This window comes from Saccopteryx bilineata, chromosome 3 (genome assembly GCF_036850765.1).
Source record: "Saccopteryx bilineata isolate mSacBil1 chromosome 3, mSacBil1_pri_phased_curated, whole genome shotgun sequence".
Taxonomy (NCBI): domain Eukaryota; kingdom Metazoa; phylum Chordata; class Mammalia; order Chiroptera; family Emballonuridae; genus Saccopteryx; species Saccopteryx bilineata.
The window spans coordinates 185,146,738-185,164,491 of record NC_089492.1 but is presented as its reverse complement, the minus strand read 5'-3'; the positions used below and the strand labels follow the sequence as shown (position 1 = coordinate 185,164,491).

The window sequence follows — 17,754 nt, the reverse complement described above, 5'->3', positions numbered from 1 at the left end:
TTTTCAAAATATATTCAGAATTCAGCCATCTTTTACTTCTTTTGCCACTTGACCCTGTCAAAACTACCATCACTCTACTGAATTCCTTGTAGTAGCTCCTGACAGGTCTCTTGTCGTTCAGCCCCTGCCCCTTTACAGACTGTTTCCAAAACAGCAGCTGCCACAAACCAGCATTGCTCCAAATAATGGTGTGGAATTAAGGAAACACACTTATCAAAACAAAAACGATGGGACCACAGGACTCTTCAAAATGCCTGTCAGTATCTGAGTGCCCCATATCCCCAGTTTGCTTTATTATATAGCCATATGCAAATCAAGGACCTTTATACAAAGTTGCACATCCAAGGCTAAGACAGGAACTCTCCCAAGGCAAAAACAGGATATATTAGTGAAATCTACTAACATCTGAAACAAACAAAGAGTCAGAGGGAGGACATGTATATTGCTTCCAGCAACCCAAGGAAGCAAGTAGAGTGGGTGCAAATACTCAGCATCATAGCCAAATATGGAGATGTGTGTGGGGGGGGAACTTAGCCTTTTGCTAAGCCTCAAATCTAAAATGGTTTTTTGCCATTTATGGTCCACAACATATCCCCCTTTTTTATTTTTAATTTGTGTGCTGAGATTTGCACTCATCTGATTTCCTAGTTTCCCAGATTCTAATTTCGAGGCAGATTGAAAAAATACAGAACAAACACAAAATTAGTATAGTCAATGCTAACAGATACCCAAACAAACATTCTAATACATTACAGTGATTAAAGCCTTTAAGCAAACTCTTGGCCAATACAACAAGAATCCATAAAAGAGTAGTGTCCTTAACATGTTCACCAAGTCCAAGTTGGCACCAACACCATTCCAAATTTCTGCAAATGCAACCCAACCCCAGTTCAGTCCATCAAAAGCTGTCACAGGAGCAGGAGTCCAGGAAACAAATCCAGGAAAAGTCCACATGGCACTGGAATTGCTGTCACACTTCTATACTTTGCAGCTCGCGTCCAAGTCCCAAAGACCACTGCTTCTAGCTGGTAATGACCCAGGTAGACTGGAAAAGCCATCTGCAGCACGCATGAAGACGGAGCTTCCATTTTCTTTAAACTGGAAAGATGAACCCAGGGGGCCTTATACTGGAGCTTTACAGCCATGGGGTGGTGAGGAGAACCTTGGGATACACTAAGCTCGGTGGCAGAGGTAAATTTGTAAGTTGGCAAAAAAAGGAAAAAAGGAGCTCTAAATTAGGAGTAGGTCCTAGCCTAAAATATGGGTGGGGCATTGAGGCAGGAGGAATAAAGGAAACACTATATATTAAACAAAGCAGCAGAAAATAGGACTATCAACACCCACAACAGAGATCTTTGAGGGAAGAATTAAAAACCTGAATATTCAGGCAAGACATAGTTAAGTGGCCCTTGTGTAAATGAGATCAGTTTATCTGCTACTTGGAAGAAAGACCCTAGGCTCGTCCACAGTGTCGTAGATGGGGCTGACAGCCCTGGACACCTTCAGCCTTCTGTGGCAAATACCAGCATTCTGGGCAAGGTTAGGTCACAAGTGGCTGGAGCAGGGCTGGAAGAGACTGAACCCTCCCTTAGAGGAGTGAGGGGGCAGCTTACCTTCCAGTGTCCCTTTTTCCTCACAGCAAAGGCATGTAAGCCTGGCAGGCTTTGGCTTAAATGACCATCCTTTCCACTATTGAAGTAGGGCCCTGATGGAGTCCTATGAGGCCCTGCTGGGGCGTTGGAGCCTTTTGAGGGTGTATGCCAAGAGCTAGTATTTCACCTGATCTCTTTTGGGCTTTTTCTGCCTCTTGGTACCTTAAAAGCCATGCTCAGAAGATCTCACTGAGGGGTTTGAGGATCCCCATTCGCCTATATAAACCTTTTCTGTATATCTGGAGTTGTTTGGAAAAAGACAAAACAGTGTTATTAGCTGGATCAAATAAAAGAGGGTAGAAGTTTGCAGGAGAAAAAGATTTGGCATCTCCTGTTCATCAGCATTCAAAAAAAAATTTTTTTTAAAGATAAGGTAGATTTGCAGGAATTCCATGACTCCCCCTTTTATATATATATTTTTAAATTGACCTTAAATATTGATATTTGCTGGGTACACTTTAATAATACCTTGACTTTAAAGATTTTAAGAAATACCCATGGTTTGAAAGGTTTGACAAAATACAGTAAATGCTTTTGCTACATGTTCAGGAGCATTGTCAGCTTTAATCACATCAGGAAGTCCAATAATAGAAAATGCATATAGACAATGAGCTATAACATGCATAGCAGCCTCTCCTGTTCTAGTAAAGGCTACTATAAATCCAGAATAAGTATCCACTGTAATGTGGACAATGGACTGTTTGCCAAATGACGGTGTATGAGTAACATCTATTTGCCAAAGTTGTCCTGGTAGGATTCCTTGAGGGTTAACTCCAAATGAAGGGACAGACTGTAGTATAGGACACCTCGGACAGGATTTACCAATCTGCTGTGCTGCTTCCCAAGAAAGTTGAAACTATCAGTATTTATGTAGGGCTGCAGTGTTCTGGTGATAAATAGTATAAGACTGAATTGCTTGATCTGTCATGGTTGCTCCAATAATTTTCTTTTGGGTAGTTTGATCAACAAGGGCATTCCCTTGTGCTAAAAGCTCCAGGGAGCATAGAGTGAGCTTGAGTATGTCCTATAAAACATGGAGCTCTATGTTGACATACAAGTCTTTGAAGAAGGAGAAATTGCTGAAATAGTTCATCAGCAGTTGTCCCTAAGATAGCAGTCTCTATAGTGGAAACAACCATAAGTAAATAGTGAGAATCAATTTGGCCTGTAAAATTTGCAAAAGCAATTTGCCATTTAGTGGAAGTTTCCCAGAGCCATTGTTGTTGATCCTTTGAAAAAAGAAACAACAATAAATTTGAGGCTCAAAACCTATAAGCTGTAAGCATCGCCCATACCCCTTGATAATCAAGGAGGTGACAAGATCAAAATATGGAGAACAGCTAAATGAATCCATTCAATAGGATGTGAAGCTTGCCACAATAGTTCCATGGAGTGTAACTTGAGGGACACATTAGTAAGGCAATTGATTCTTCAGGATTTATGCATTTTAGCTGTGCTTGTTGCAAGGCTTTTTCTACAAGCTTTAAAGCTTGTTATCCCGCAGGTGTAAGTAGCTGAGGAGAAGCTGGTTCAGCTGAGCCTCTAAGAATATCAAAAAGCGGCTTCAGCTCTCCAGTAGTTAATTTCAAGGAAGGTCTATCTAAGCCAATTAATGTCTCCTAACAGTTTGTGGAAATCGTTTAAAGTTTGCAAATGATCTGTCCTGATTTCTATTTTCTGTGGGCAAATTTGTTGTCCCTCAATAATTTGGCCTAAATAAGAAAAAGGTAAAGATTGCTGTACCTTTTCAGGAGCTATATAAAGTCCTAATTCTTTCAGAGAATATTCTAATTGTTGCAAAATGGTCAACACAGTGTCTTTATCTGAATGAGTAATAACAATATTATCCATATAATGAATTATGTACATCTTAGGATGCTGCCTTCATACTGGAGAGATAACTTGAGAAATGTATTTTTGGCACAAGGTAGGACTGTTAGCCATACCTTGAGGCAAAACTCTCCACTGGTATTGCTCCATGGGAGCCTGAAAATTAAGTGAAGGAACACTGAATGCAAAAACGCTTACAATCATGTGGGCTTAAAGGAATAGTAAAAAAACCAATCCTTCAAATCAATAATTACAAGGTGATAATTCCATGGAATGGCAGTAGAAGAAGGAAGGCCTAGCAGAAGAGGACCCATAATTTCCATAGTCTTATTTATTGCTCTTAAATTTTGTAATAGTCTCCAGTTTCCTGATTTCTTTTTAATGACAATTATAGGCGTATTCCATGGACTATTAGCTGGTTCAGTGTGCTCAAGCTGTAACTGCTCTTGGACCAATTGAGCAGCTGCCTTAAGTTTCTCCTGAGAAAGGGGTCATTGGTCTACCCATACAGGATTGTCTGATTTCCAAGTACACACAATACATTATTTGGGTAGCAGGAGCTACCAAGGCCCTTATGCTAAATTTTGATATCCTAATCCACACCTTCTGGTATTGAATACCACTTCTATGAGGGTGAGAATTCCCCGTTGTTCTTTTCCCTAGACCCTTAGTGGGCAAAAAATCCCTGATCAAGCATTTGAGTACTAACTAAACTATTAGGACTAACAAGCAATGCTCCCATATTTTTCAAAACATCTCTACCACACAAGTTAACTGGCAATCCAGGGAGCACATAAGGCTGAAAAAATTCAGAATGACCTTCTTTATCTTCCCATTGTAAAAAACTAGAACTTTGTTGAGGGGATTTATTCTGCCCTATATGTTGTAATTCTGTGGCTGCTGCATGAGTGGGCTAGGAAGGAGGCCAGTGTAACTTAGCAATAACAGATTCATCAGCTCTAGTATCTTAATAGTCCTTTAAATTTATGTCCTTGTATTGTTAGTTCCATTTCAGGGCGTTCCTGACCTTTTTTTTTAAATCCAATTGGTAAAATCAGAGGAGCCAAATCACCGGTTTCCTTGGAGCCTCCTTTGCAGGATGTGGCCTGAGAAGCAGAATTAGCATCCTTATACTATTCTTCTAAGTGCCTGAATTAGCCGTGAGACAAATTCTTGAAATGACTTATTAGGGCCCTGCTTAATTTTGCTCAATTCCTTTGTTTTGCCTGAGTATAACCTTATACATAAACAAGACAATTTATGCACAAAAACACAAATATAACTTATAACTTTGATTAATCCTAATACTTAAATTGCCTATTTGGCTCCTAACTCTGAACACACCTAACAATGCACTAACCAAATCAGTAAGTCTTAAGGATCTACATTCTATTCTATTTAAATTTAAATGAGTGCTCCTTACAAGTTCTAAAAACATTTTATTTTTTCTAAATATTAGAGCCAGCATTTTTAATTTTTGCATGCAAAAAAACCCCCCCTTAATTCAGGCCTTAAAAACAGACACATTTTGACAACATTAAACAAAGACTAAACAGAAACAAGAATTAGACAAACCAGAGAGAAACCCGGGATTTCAGAGCACATCCAGATTAGAAAAATGCCTGCCTGATATTAGTCAGGGCGTTTTCTGACAGAGGGACTGAAGGATGTGACTAAACAAAATCTCCCTGAGAAAATTTGCTCTCAGCAGCTGCTGGGATATTTTCTATAGTCAAATCCAACACAGGTCCCCTGCCTCAATTTCCAGGCAAAGAATAAGAAAGAAACAAAATGATAGCTTAGAAGATTGTAGTTAAAACATTAAAGAAAATCAGACCATGACAGGAAAAGCTGTAACTTTCCTAATACCTGAGTCTCCTTTCCATTCTCAAATTCTATAGTTGCTGTAACCGGCGGCTCAGGTTGACTATGCTGAGATTTCTCCCCTACCTCAACAGCCCCTTCATGAAAGTCCAACTTCCACAGCAAATAATCACCCCCGGAGAGACAATCACAAGCGATCGTCTTCCAGTAATTTGGGGGAAGAGCCTTTGCCCTAATAGTATCTAATAAACCAAGTGAAAACAGGGCAGTAGGCCCATACTGAACACAAGCAAGTTTAAGCTCTTTCAGAGTTCTAAAAGGTACAGGTTCATGTTCTCGCACTAGTGTCTCTGTATCATCCTGTCTTTCTATAACAGGAAAACAGGCAAAGCCAACTATTGTTTCCCCTACATTTCAAGCCTGGTCTATAGATTGTTGGAGAGGGGATTTCCCAGATTTTGAGCTATAGACTCCTCAATCAGCCCAATAAGGGAACGGAGGAGCAGAGGGTTGAATGTAGGAAGAAGCTGAGGGCAGCGGAGGCCCCGCGGCTAAGGCAGCCATAGCCACGGATTTTTCATCCTTCCTGTCATCCTCAGACTCCAAGTTATTCTCGTTTTCACATCCCTCTGTTTCCAGCTCACCCTGATACTCTTCAGACAACGATTTGTCTTCATACAGAAACATTTCTACATAAAGGTCCCTTATTTTTTACCCTATCTGTCCCATAATCTTTTACGCTCAACTATACTTTCCCCAAAAACACTCTTTACTCACTGTGCGCACTTCACTTTGGGGAGTTCTGTCACCTTCCTTCAGTTTTAGTTTCCTTGTATTCAAGTCATCTGTTTGGGCACCACTTGCCGCGAACCAGCGCAGCTCCAAATAATGGTGAAGAATTAAGGAAACACACTTATCAAAACAAAAACGATGGGACCCAGAGGACTCTTCAAAATGCCTGGCAGTATCTGAGTGCCCCACAGCCCCAGTTTGCTTTATTATATAGCCATATGCAAATCAAGGACCTTGATACAAAGTTGCACATCCAAGGCTAAGACAGGAACTCTCCCAAGGCAAAAACAGGATATATTAGTGAAATCTACCAACATTTGAAACAAACAAAGAGTCAGAGGAAGGGCATGTATATTGCTTCCAGCAACCCAAGGAAGCAAGTAGAGTGGGTGCAAATACTCAGCATCATAGCCAAATATGGAGATGTAGGGGGGGGGGACTTAGCCTTTTGCTAAGCCTCGAATCTAAAATGGCTTTTTGCCATTTATGGTCCACAACAAGCAGCCAAAGTGATTTTTATAAAATATCATTACTTTGCTTAAAGCCCTCCCGTGGTTTCCTGTCTCCATCTGAGCAGTGATCTGCTGTACTCGGAGCTCTCCAGCCCACTCACCCTTCCTGGCTATCTCTGAAACTCTTCTCTTATTCCTGCCTTCCTTTTCACCCAGCTCCACCTCATAACACTGAGCATCACCAGAGGCGAGGGCAGGGATCTCATTCTGTTTGCTGCTCTTATCTCAGCTCCTTAGGATTGCAACTAGTAAGTAGAACACAGCACTCAGTAATTGTTGATCGAATGGATGACAGAACATATGACCTATATCTGTCAGGAAATAATTCAGGATTAATTTTCTTTACTAAAATCAAATAGTAGCTATAATGTAATATTTAATGCCTTTGCCTATACCTATAAATAGTGTTTGCTTGATATGGCCAAGGTCAATATAGGTATTGTTAAAGTGGTGAAGATATTTGTTTGATAATTTCTTATTTTTTAGTCATTGGCTCAGAAAAGTAGAATATAATTTATCAGACTAGTCCATTTTTGCATCCTCCGTAATGATCTCTCCAGATTGATAAAAATCTCTTTTATCTTTTCAGTAGTTCCAGAGAAGAAAAATTTATGCCCTTTTAGATTCCTTTATTTCTCTATTTAGCACTTGAACACTGTGTCATGGATGATGATTATTGCCCCTAGGAGTTCCGCTCCCTGGCTGTAGGTTGGAGTGTGCTCAGATGTGGCAGGGCTCATGTCCCAAGGCTGGCCTCAGGGAAGAGCAGTGATGGCTTAGTTGGTTGCAGAAGGGTGACTAATTATTCCAGAAGAAAGGGAAGAAAGTTATTTATTCATACACTGCTTTATTTCAAAAGGTATCCATGAAAGGATAGGGTAAAGTAAGGCAGGCGTTCTGGACTGAGGGAGGTGTTTAAGCAAAGGTCCCTGGAATTTTCATTGCTGAGGTTTGTTTTTTCCCCTGCTTCTGATTATTTTGTAGTAGGAATTTAGACAATAATGACTAAAAGAAGCATGATTTTGGCCCTGGTTCGTTGGCTCAGCAGTTGAGCATTGGCCCAGCATGTAGAAGTCCCGGGCTTGATTCCTGGTTAGGGCACACAAGACAAGTGACCATCTGATTCTCCACCCCTCCCCCTGCTCTCTCTCTTTCTCCCCCTTCTACAGCCATGGCTTGAATGAATAAGTTGGCCCCAAGCATTGAGAATGGCTCCATGGTCTCATCTCAGGTGATAAAATAGCTTGGCTGCCAAACAACAGAGCAGTGACCCCAGATGGGCAGAATATCAGCCCCAGACGGGGTTGCTGAGTGAATCCCGGTCGAGGCGCTTGCAGGAGTCTGTTTCTCTGCTTCCCTGCCTCTGACTGGATTAAAAAAAAAGCATGATTTTATTAAGTTATATACAGCAACAACAATAATAATAATACCAAAGAGAAAAAGTCTTTTTCTGGAAGGCTGTTTTTATAAACAAAGTAAGTCCCCCGCTCTCCACCAGATAGAGTTTACGCATTTGGGTAGAAAGTTTGATACAATTTTTCCCTCTTGACATTCAGTTTGTGTGTATATATAAATGTATGATAACTGATTTAGAAATCTCACTCTTCATTTATTAAATTAGGAGGCATTATTTCCCCTGGAGTTAATTTTCACTCTGGCCCAGCATCACATCACTATGGTGTAGAGTTTCCTTCATAGAATAGGCTATCATGAAAGATAGGGCTTGATTTTTTTTCTACTTTAAAACATTTCTGTATGTTTTAAAACATTGCCCTATCAGTGCCGTAAAGCTGTTACAAGGAGAAATGTGTTATAAAATGTTTAATTTTACTATCAATTTCATTTTCTGAGGAAAAATATAAATTATTAGATATAAGTAGTAGATGAAATGGCTGACTTTTAAAAAATTAGAAGTGAGGATAAATATTTTCAAGTTTACAGTGGTAAGTTTTGAAGTTTATAGCTACTAGTAGAACATAGCTCTGAAGTTAAGAGGCTGGTCAGTGTCAAGTGATCTTATACTCTGGGTTCTCTTCCTGCCTCCTCCCTGCAGGATCACATTTTTTTTGATTAATATTAATGGGGAGACATTGATAAATCAGGGTACATATGTTCAGAGAAAAGAGCTCTAGGTTACTTTGCAATTGCTTATGCTGCATTCCCATTACCCAAAATCCAATTGTCTTTCGTCATCTTCTAACTGATTTTCTTTGTGCCCCTCCCCTCCCCCAATCCCCTCACTCTCCACCCCCGCACTCCATAACCCCCACACTCGTGTCCATGTCTCTGAGTCTCATTTTTATGTCCCACCTATGTATGGAATCATATAGTTCTTAGTTCTTTCTGATTTACTTATTTTGTTCAGTATAATGTTTTCAAGGTTCATCCATGTTGTTGTAAATAATCCGATGTCATCATTTCTTATGGCTGAGTAGTATTTCATAGTATATATGTACCAAAGCTTTTTAATCCACTCGTCCACTGACGGACACTTGGGCTGTTTCTAGATCTTCGCTATTGTGAACAATACTGCCATAAACATGGGGGTGCATTTCTTCTTTTCATACAGTGCTGTGGTGTTCTTGGGGTATATTCCTAACAGTGGGATAGCTAGGTCAAAAGGCACTTTGATTTTTAATTTTTTGAGGAATCTCCATACTGTTTTCCACAGTAGCTGCACCAGTCTGCACCCCCACCAGCAGTGCAGGAGGGTTCCCTTTCTCCACATCCTCCGCAGCACTTATTCTGTGTTGTTTTGTTAATGAGCGCCATTCTGACTGGTGCGAGGTCATATCTCATTGTGGTTTTAATTTGCATTTCTCTAATGATTACTGATGTTGAGATTTTTTCATATGCCTATTGGCCATCTGTATGTACTCTTTGGAGAAGTGTCTATTCATTTTTTACTCCATTTTTTTATTGGATTGTTTGTCTTCCTGGTATTAAGTTTTACAAGTTCTTTATAAATTTTGGTTATTAACCCCTTATCAGACGCATTGTCAAATATGTTCTCCCATTGTGTAGTTTGTCTTTTTATTCTGTTCTTACTGTCTTTAGCTGTGCAGAAGCTTTTTAGTTTGATATAGTCCCATTTGATTATCCTGTCTTTTATTTCACTTGCCTGTGGAGACAAATCAGCAAATATATTGCTGCAAGAAATGTCATAGAGCTTACTGCCTATGTTTTCTTCTAAGATGCTTATGATTTCACGGCTTACATTTAAGTCTTTTATCGATTCTGAGTTGATTTTTGTGAATTGGTGTAAGTTGGTGGTCTAGTTTCATTTTTTTGCAGGTAGCTGTCCAATTTTCCCAACACCATTTGTTGAAGAGGCTGTCTTTACTCCAATGTATGCTCTTACCTCCTTTGTCAAATATCAGTTGTCCATAAAGGTGTGGGTTTATTTCTGGGTTATCAGTTCTGTTCATTGATCTAAATGCCTGTTCTTATGCCAGTACCAGGCTGTTTTGAGTACAATGACCTTATAGTATAACTTGATATCCGGAAGTGTGATACCTCCCACTGTGTTCTTCCTTTTCAAGATTGCTGAGTTTATTCGTGTTCTCTTTTGGTTCCATATAAAGTTCTATATCTTTGAAGTAAGTCATTGGTAATTTAATCGGTATTGCATTGAATTTATAAATTGCTTTGGGTAATACAGACATTTTAATGATGTTTATTCTTCCTAACCATGAGCACGGTATATGCTTCCACTTGTTTGTATCTTCCCTGATTTCTTTTATCAATGTTTTATAATTTTCCGACTACAAGTCTTTGATCTCCCTGGTTAAATTTATTCCAAGGTACTTAATTTTTTTGGTTGCAATGGTAAAGGGGATTGATTCCTTAATTTCTCTTTCTGACAGTTCATTGTTAATGTATAAAAATGCCTCTGATTTCTGAATATTAATTTTATATCCTGCCACCTTGCTGAATTCATTTATCAGGTCTAGTAGTTTTTTGGGTTTTCTATATACAATATCATATCGTCTGCAAATAATGATAGTTTTACTTCTTCTTTTCCAATTCGGATGCCTTTTATTTCTTTTTCTTGTCTGATTGCTGTGGCTAGGACTTCAGAACTATATTGAATAAGAGTGGTGAAAGGGGGCACCCCTGCCTTGTTCCTGATCTTGAGGGGATTGCTTTTAATTTTTGCCCGTTGAGTATGATGTTGGCTGTGGGTTTGTCATAGGTGGCCTTTATCATGTTGAGGTATGTTCCCTGTATTCCCACTTTGTTTGCTGTATTCCTACCTTCTAACTGGTTCTTTCTGATTTACTTATTTTGCTGATCATGAATAGGTGCTCGATTTTATCAAATGCTTTTTCTTCATCTATTGAAATTATCATGTGGTTTGTCACCTTGTTTTTGTTTATGTGATGAATCACATTGATTGATTTGCAAATAATGTATCAGCCTTGCCTCCCAAGAATAAATCCCACTTGATCATGGTGTATGATTTTTTTCATATATTGCTGGATCTGGTATGCTAATATTTTGTTGAGGATTTTAGCATCTAAATTCATAAAGGATATTGGCCTATAATTTTCTTTCTTTGTGTTGTCTTTGCGTGGTTATGGAATCAGAATTATGCTTGCCTCATAAAAGGAGCTTGGAAGTCTTCTTTCCTCTTGAATTTTTTGAAATAGCTTGAGAAGGATAGGAGTGAGTTCTTCTTTGAATATTTGGTAGAATTCACTTGTGAAGCCATCAGGCCCAGGACTTTTCTTTTTTGGGATTTTTTTGATATCTGTTTCAATCTCATTTGTTGTAATCAGTCTGTTTAGGTTTTCTGATTCTTCTAGATTAATTTTTGGAAGATATTATGTTTCAAGAAATTTGTCCATTTTATCTAGGTTGCCTAGTTTCTTGGCATACAGTTCTTCACAATATTTTCTTACAATATTTTGTATTTTTGTTATGTCAGTTGTTATTTCTCCACTCTCAGTTCTAATTTTATTTATTTGAGTCCTCTCCCTTTTTTTTTGGTGAGTCTGGTTAAAGGTTCATCGATCTTGTTTGCCTTTTCAAAGAACCAGCTCCTGGTTTCATTGATCCTCTGTATTGTTTCTTTAGCCTCTATATTATTTATTTCTGCTCTGATCTTTATTATTTTCTTCCTTCTACTAGTTCTGGGCTTCACTTACTGTGGTTTTTTTTAGCTCTTTTATATGCAGGGTCAAGTTGTTTATTTGAGCTTTTTCTAGCTTCTTGAGGTATACCTGTGATGCTATGAACTCCCTCTCAGAACTGCTTTTGCTGTGTCTCATAAATTTTGAGTCAATGTATGCTCGTTATCATTTGTTTCTAGAAATTTTTAAATTTCTTCTTTGATCTCATTTTTAACCCATTCGTTATTTAATAACATGCTATTTAGTTTCCAAGTTTTTGAGTATTTTTCAGTTTTGGTTGATTTCTAGTATCATGCCATTGTGATCAGAGAAAATGCTCGATATGATTTCAATCTTCTTAAATTTGTTGAGACTGCTTTTTTGCCCTAACATGTGGTCTATCCAAGAGAATGTACCATGAGCACTTGAAAAGAATGTATATTCTGCTGCTTAGGGTGAAAGGTTCTGAAGATATCTATTAAATCAAGTTGATCTAGTGTGTCCTTTAAGTCTGCTGTTTCTTTGTTAATTTTCTTTCTTGAGGATCTATCTAGTGATGTTAGTGGGGGATTGAAATCCCCTACTATTATAGTATTGCTGTTGATCTTTCCCTTTCAATCCATCAAAGCCTGCTTTATATATTTAGGTGCTCCTATATTAGGTGCATAGATATTTATAATGGTTATATCTTCCTGTTGCATTGCTCCCTTTATCATTATGTAGTGACCTTCTTTATCTCTTACTATACTCTTTGTTTTAAAGTGCATTTTGTCTGATATAAGTATTGCTACCCCAGCTTTTTTTTCATTTCCATTTGTGTGAAATATTTTTTTCCATCCATTTATCTTCAGTCTGTGTGCATCTTTTTTTTAAGGCGTGTCTCTTCTAGACAACATATGTATGGGTCCTGTTTTCTTATCCACGCTGCTACCCTATATCTTTTGATTGTATCATTTAATCCATTTACATTTAAGGTTATTATTAATATGTAATTGTTTATTGCCATTTTATTTTTTAAAATTGTATTTCTCTTTTGCTATATTCTTTTTCTCCTTTGATCTGTTTACAACAGGCCCCTTACCATTTCTTGCAGCCTTGGTTTGGTTGTAGTGAATTTCTTGAGTTTTTTTTTTGTCTGGAAAGCTTTTTATTTCTCCTTCAATTTTAAACGATAACCTTGTTGGATAAAGTAGTCTTGGTTTTAGGTTCTTGTTCTGCATTACTTTGAATATTTCTTGCCATTCCCTTCTGGCCTCATGTGTTTCTGTTGAGAAGTTGGAAGTCATCCTTATGGGGGCTCCTTTGTAGGTGATAGTCTTTTTTTCTCTAGCAGCTTTTAATATTTTCTCTTTATCACTTAGCTTTGGTATTTTAATTATGATGTGTCTTGGTGTTGATTTCTTTGGGTTTCACTTTAATGGAGTTCTCTGCTCTTCCTGAACATGTGAGATGTTTTCCTGCCTTAATTGCAGAAAGTTTTTAGCTATGATATGCTTGAACAAAGTCTCTATCCCTTGTTCTTTCTCTTCTTCTTCAGGAACCCGTATGATGTGGATGTCATTTCTCTTCATGCTGTCACAGAGCTCTCTTAGAGTTTCCTCAGACTTTTTGAGTCTCTTTTCTTTTTTCTGCTCTGCTTCCATGCCTTTATTTATCTTGTCCTCTAACTCGCTGATTCAGTTCTCAGCTTTATCCATCCTGCTTTTAATACCTTCCATTGTGTTCTCATTTCTGATATTGTATTTGTCATTTCTGACTGATTCTTTTTTATTATTTCAATGTCCGTTTTTATATCTGCTATCTCTTTATTTAGGTGTTCGTAACGACCATCTATTATTGTTCTAATATCTTTGAGCATCCTAATAATTGTTATTTTAAACTCTGCATCTGGTAATTTGGTTATATCTGATTCATGCAGGTCCTTTTCTGGGGATTTCTCTTGACTCATTTGTGTTGCATTTCTCTGCCTTCTCATCTTCTCTGTGTAAAAGAAGGTCTTAGCCACTGGAGTTTTCTAGGTGTAGCCTCTGTTCCCTAGGTGTGGTCTGTCTGCAGGCCCGCCATACCCTCTGCTGTTGCTGCCTATAGCGTTTGGGTATGGGCATTGCCGGTGCCTTCCCACTGGGGCTGTTGCTGTGATTTCTGCCTTTCTTTCATGGGGTGACTGTGATCATGTGCTCAGGTATACAAGCCTTGGTGGCCTTGGCCTTCACCCCACCCCCGTGGGTGTCGTTATGCTTGGTCCTGAGGTCAGTGGCGAGCACCTTTGCTCAACTGCAGGTCTCTGCCTGTTTCGGTGCTTTTGCCCTGCCCTTGCAGGAAGAGCCCACTCGTGGGACTGCTTCAAGCCTTGGCTCCACAGGCCAGGCGGGACTGCGTGCCCACGCTCAGTAGCGGGACCCCTCCTGTTCTGGGCTTTGGCTCCACCCTCATGGGAGGAGCCAGCTCCCAAGTCAGGCCACAAGCCTAGGCTCCCCGGGCGGGGCAAGGTTGTGCTTCTGCGCCCTTGCTCAAGGGCCTGTCTCTACCCCTTCCAGGGTTCCTGCCCTTCCCCCGCAGTCTGGATTACAGGCGGCCGCAGCTGGGCTTGACCAATTTTGTACGCCCTCTCCTCCCCAGCTGGGCAAGACTGAGCTCATACCTGGGCCCAGTGGTGGCCACCCAGCTTCCACCCTTGCCGAGAGAACCACGCTTCTGCATCCCACCACTGCCTGCCCTCTGGTGAGCCCTTAGCCGTGTGAGTGCAGGCGCTGCAACTCAGACACTAAGACTCACTGCTGTCTTCCTGCTACACTGGTCCTCTCCTCTATCCCCGTTCCCCAGAGCCCTGGGTGAGTGGTTATGAGATAGGTTTTCTGCGTGGTCCCTTTAAGAAGAATCCTGGGTCTGAGAAATCAGTCTCTTTCTCACAAACAGTATCCTGACTTGTTTCCAGCTAAATACTGTCCATAGGCCTCTTCTAGGCTCTGGGGCTGCAGGCTGGGGCTTTCCTAGGATTCAGGACCCTCCCCTCTCTGCTAAACTCAATTCCGACCACGCGAGTCTCTCCTGGCTGCCATTCGCTCCGGGGAGCTGGGCAGCCCTCTCCGCGTTTCCGCTTTTCCAACCAGTCTCAGTGTGGCTTCTTCCGTGTTCCTTGGTTGAAGAGTCCTCTTAGTTTAGTCCAAAGTTGGTTTTTCCAGATGATAGTTCTTAAAATTAGTTTGTAATCCACTTTGGTTCTGGGAGGTGGGAGTTGGTATGTCCACCTACACCAGCACCATCTTGTCTGAATCAAGATCACCATCTTAACAAACAAGCTCATGCAGTGGTTCCTCTGAGATCTTAGCCACCAAGTGGGGTTCCCCACCCTATTGAAATTCCTTCCTGACAGTATAGTGTCTATTTTCCTGGTCCAATGAGTGATAAAATAAGTGATAAAATTGCATTATGCAATTTAGGGTCTTCTGACACATAACTTGCTATTTTGGTGAACTTTTTTTTTTAATTTATTAACTTTAGAGAGACAGAGGAAGAGAAAGAGAGAGGAGCATTCATTTATTCCAATTAGTTGTGCATTCATTGGTCACTTCCCATATGCACCTTGACCAGGGATGCAACCTTGGTATTTTGTGACGACGCTCCAACTGGCTGACCTAACTGGCCAGGGCTAATGCTTTTGTAGCATCTTGGGATCATGATATCATTTCTCATATTCTTAATCTAACATAAATCTGACATTGAGCTTCTTTCACAGTCCATGTGCAAAAACTACACTAGGATTCCATTAGTTGGAGGTCTGCGATAAAATTCAGGAAAAAACTAAGGTGCCACAGCAGTTATCACAGTTTGCTTCCAAACCTGCACTGCATTCCAAAAGGTAGTGCTTACCAGTGGCTTTTCAGATGCCTTTCATTATGCCTCTACCACTGCACTTAATGAGGCACATGTGGTCTAGCTATGTGAAAAGTAAAAGTCTGAAATAACTAAGAAAAACACTATTGACAGAATATCTTTCATCATCTAGGTTTTTTTAAGCAGTTGAAATTTGTTCTTTAATTACATATGTTGGTAGATTACAGATGCCAACTAAATAATACAGTGATTAAAGAAAAATAAGTAGCCAAATTAAGGAGCCACATACCTTTTAGAACAGTGGTCCTTAACCGCCAGGCCGCGGACCAATAGCGATCCGTGGGCCATTTGGTACTGGTCCACAGAGAAAGAATAAATAACTTACATTATTTCCGTTTTATTTATATTTAAGTCTGAACAGTGTTTTATTTATTTTTTTTAATGACCAGATTCCCTCTGTTACATCCATCACTCTTGAGCTTGTTTCGGTCACATGATACATTTATTCGTCCCACCGTAAAGGCCGGTCCATGAAAATATTTTCTGACATTAATCTGGTCTGTGACCCAAAAAAGATTGGGGACCACTGTTTTAGAAAACCAGTACTGTAAAACATCAAGTTTTAAATAATATGAAAATTTGTGACATTGTCTTTGCTTGATACTGAATAAAATTCTTGGGTAATTTTGATAGCCATAGTTTACATTTCATCTTTTAAAATGTGGTAGTAATTTTTAGTAGTGGAGCCCTACAGTACCTTAAAAAGAACTGTTAGATTTGACACACTTTATGACAGTCACATATACTTCATCAAATAAACAGGATAGAAAAGAACTTGCTACATGTATTTAAATCTTGATTATCACAGACATCCAAGAAATGGAGTAAATCTTTTCAAAGAAAAAAAAAAACACTAAGTGTTATTTGGTAGACAGCATTCTTACTCTAGTCCTGCCAGACTTTGCATAACAGCACCCACAAACCAAAAGACAGTGTTTTTAGGGTTATAGGACAAATTTAGAAGGCTTGGTCATTTATTTGATCTTTTCTGTAGCACACACATAATTGACACCAAGAAATTTTATCTCTGAGCTTTCATTCATTTAACAAAATGTATTAAATGCTAACTAAAGGTCAGAGTATTGCTCTCTATGCCATCATACTAATTTATTTTGTAAACATCATTACCATTTGGTAATGGGTTCAGCTTATGGATTTGTTGGCAAAATCTAAGTCGTTTTGTGCTGTATTTGTATTTAGTTATTACTTTATGTCTGCCTTGTTTTATTTTCACCAAAGGTGTACTCCAGATTTGTTTCTATTTAATAACTTCAGTACTTTTTTTCCTGGAATTATCTTTATCCTTTTGTTGTTTGTTTTTAAGGATCCTAAACTCTTTTGTACTGTGCCAGCCACACAATACCCAGAATGTCATTCTTCAGCATAATGTGCTAGTTCCCTGGCTGGGAAAGAGTGCTTATTAAACGTCAGTGTGCACATGGTATGATGAAGGACCAAAGACCCAAAAGATCCTTAGTCTTTTTAATTCTTTGCTACCCTTAGCAACAACAGGCTGTGCAGCAACCTCTCTTTTCCTTTAGCCAACAGATGAGTTTTTGTTCTGATTTTCAAATGGATTAAATTTAAAGATGTTGGGAAGTGTTTATTTGGAATTAGCGGAGAGAATTATAAATTTTTCTAAGCCAAGCATTAAAGTTTGTACATTTGGCATTTAAAAGAAGTTTTCATTTAGTTCAAAAATAGCAACTCAAGCTGTAATTATCATATGTACTTATGAAATCCTTCCAGGCCAGCCTCACATGCCCTCTATTCTTGTCATACAAAATTATACAGTCTCGGGAATTTTTTCCTGTGTTCTTGCTATTAACAAAAACATTTTCACTTTTGGTGTCCAAAATCATGCTGCTGGCTATTTGCTTTTCATGCTTTGATCCAAAAAAATTGTCAACAGAATTCTGGACTTCAATACTAGGAGTGTTAATAATATGTGCCCCTTCTGCCAAACTGAGACTCATTTGCTATGGCAGGGTATAATGTGTGTAAGATGGTGATTTTAGATCACAGTATTTAAAACCTGTATCACATTTACCATTAAAAATAATTTAAGTGGACCCTGGCCAGTTTGCTCAATGGATAGAGTGTCAGCCCACATGTGGACATCCAGGGTTCAATTCC

At 39.2% G+C, this 17,754-nt stretch overlaps 1 protein-coding gene across 4 annotated transcripts in view; it reads left to right on the top strand.

Annotated features, from left to right (window-relative positions):
- Positions 1-17,754, top strand: part of HIVEP1 (HIVEP zinc finger 1) — a 197,764-nt gene that overhangs the window by 158,408 nt on the left and 21,602 nt on the right. The gene's annotated exons all lie outside the window — the stretch shown is intronic.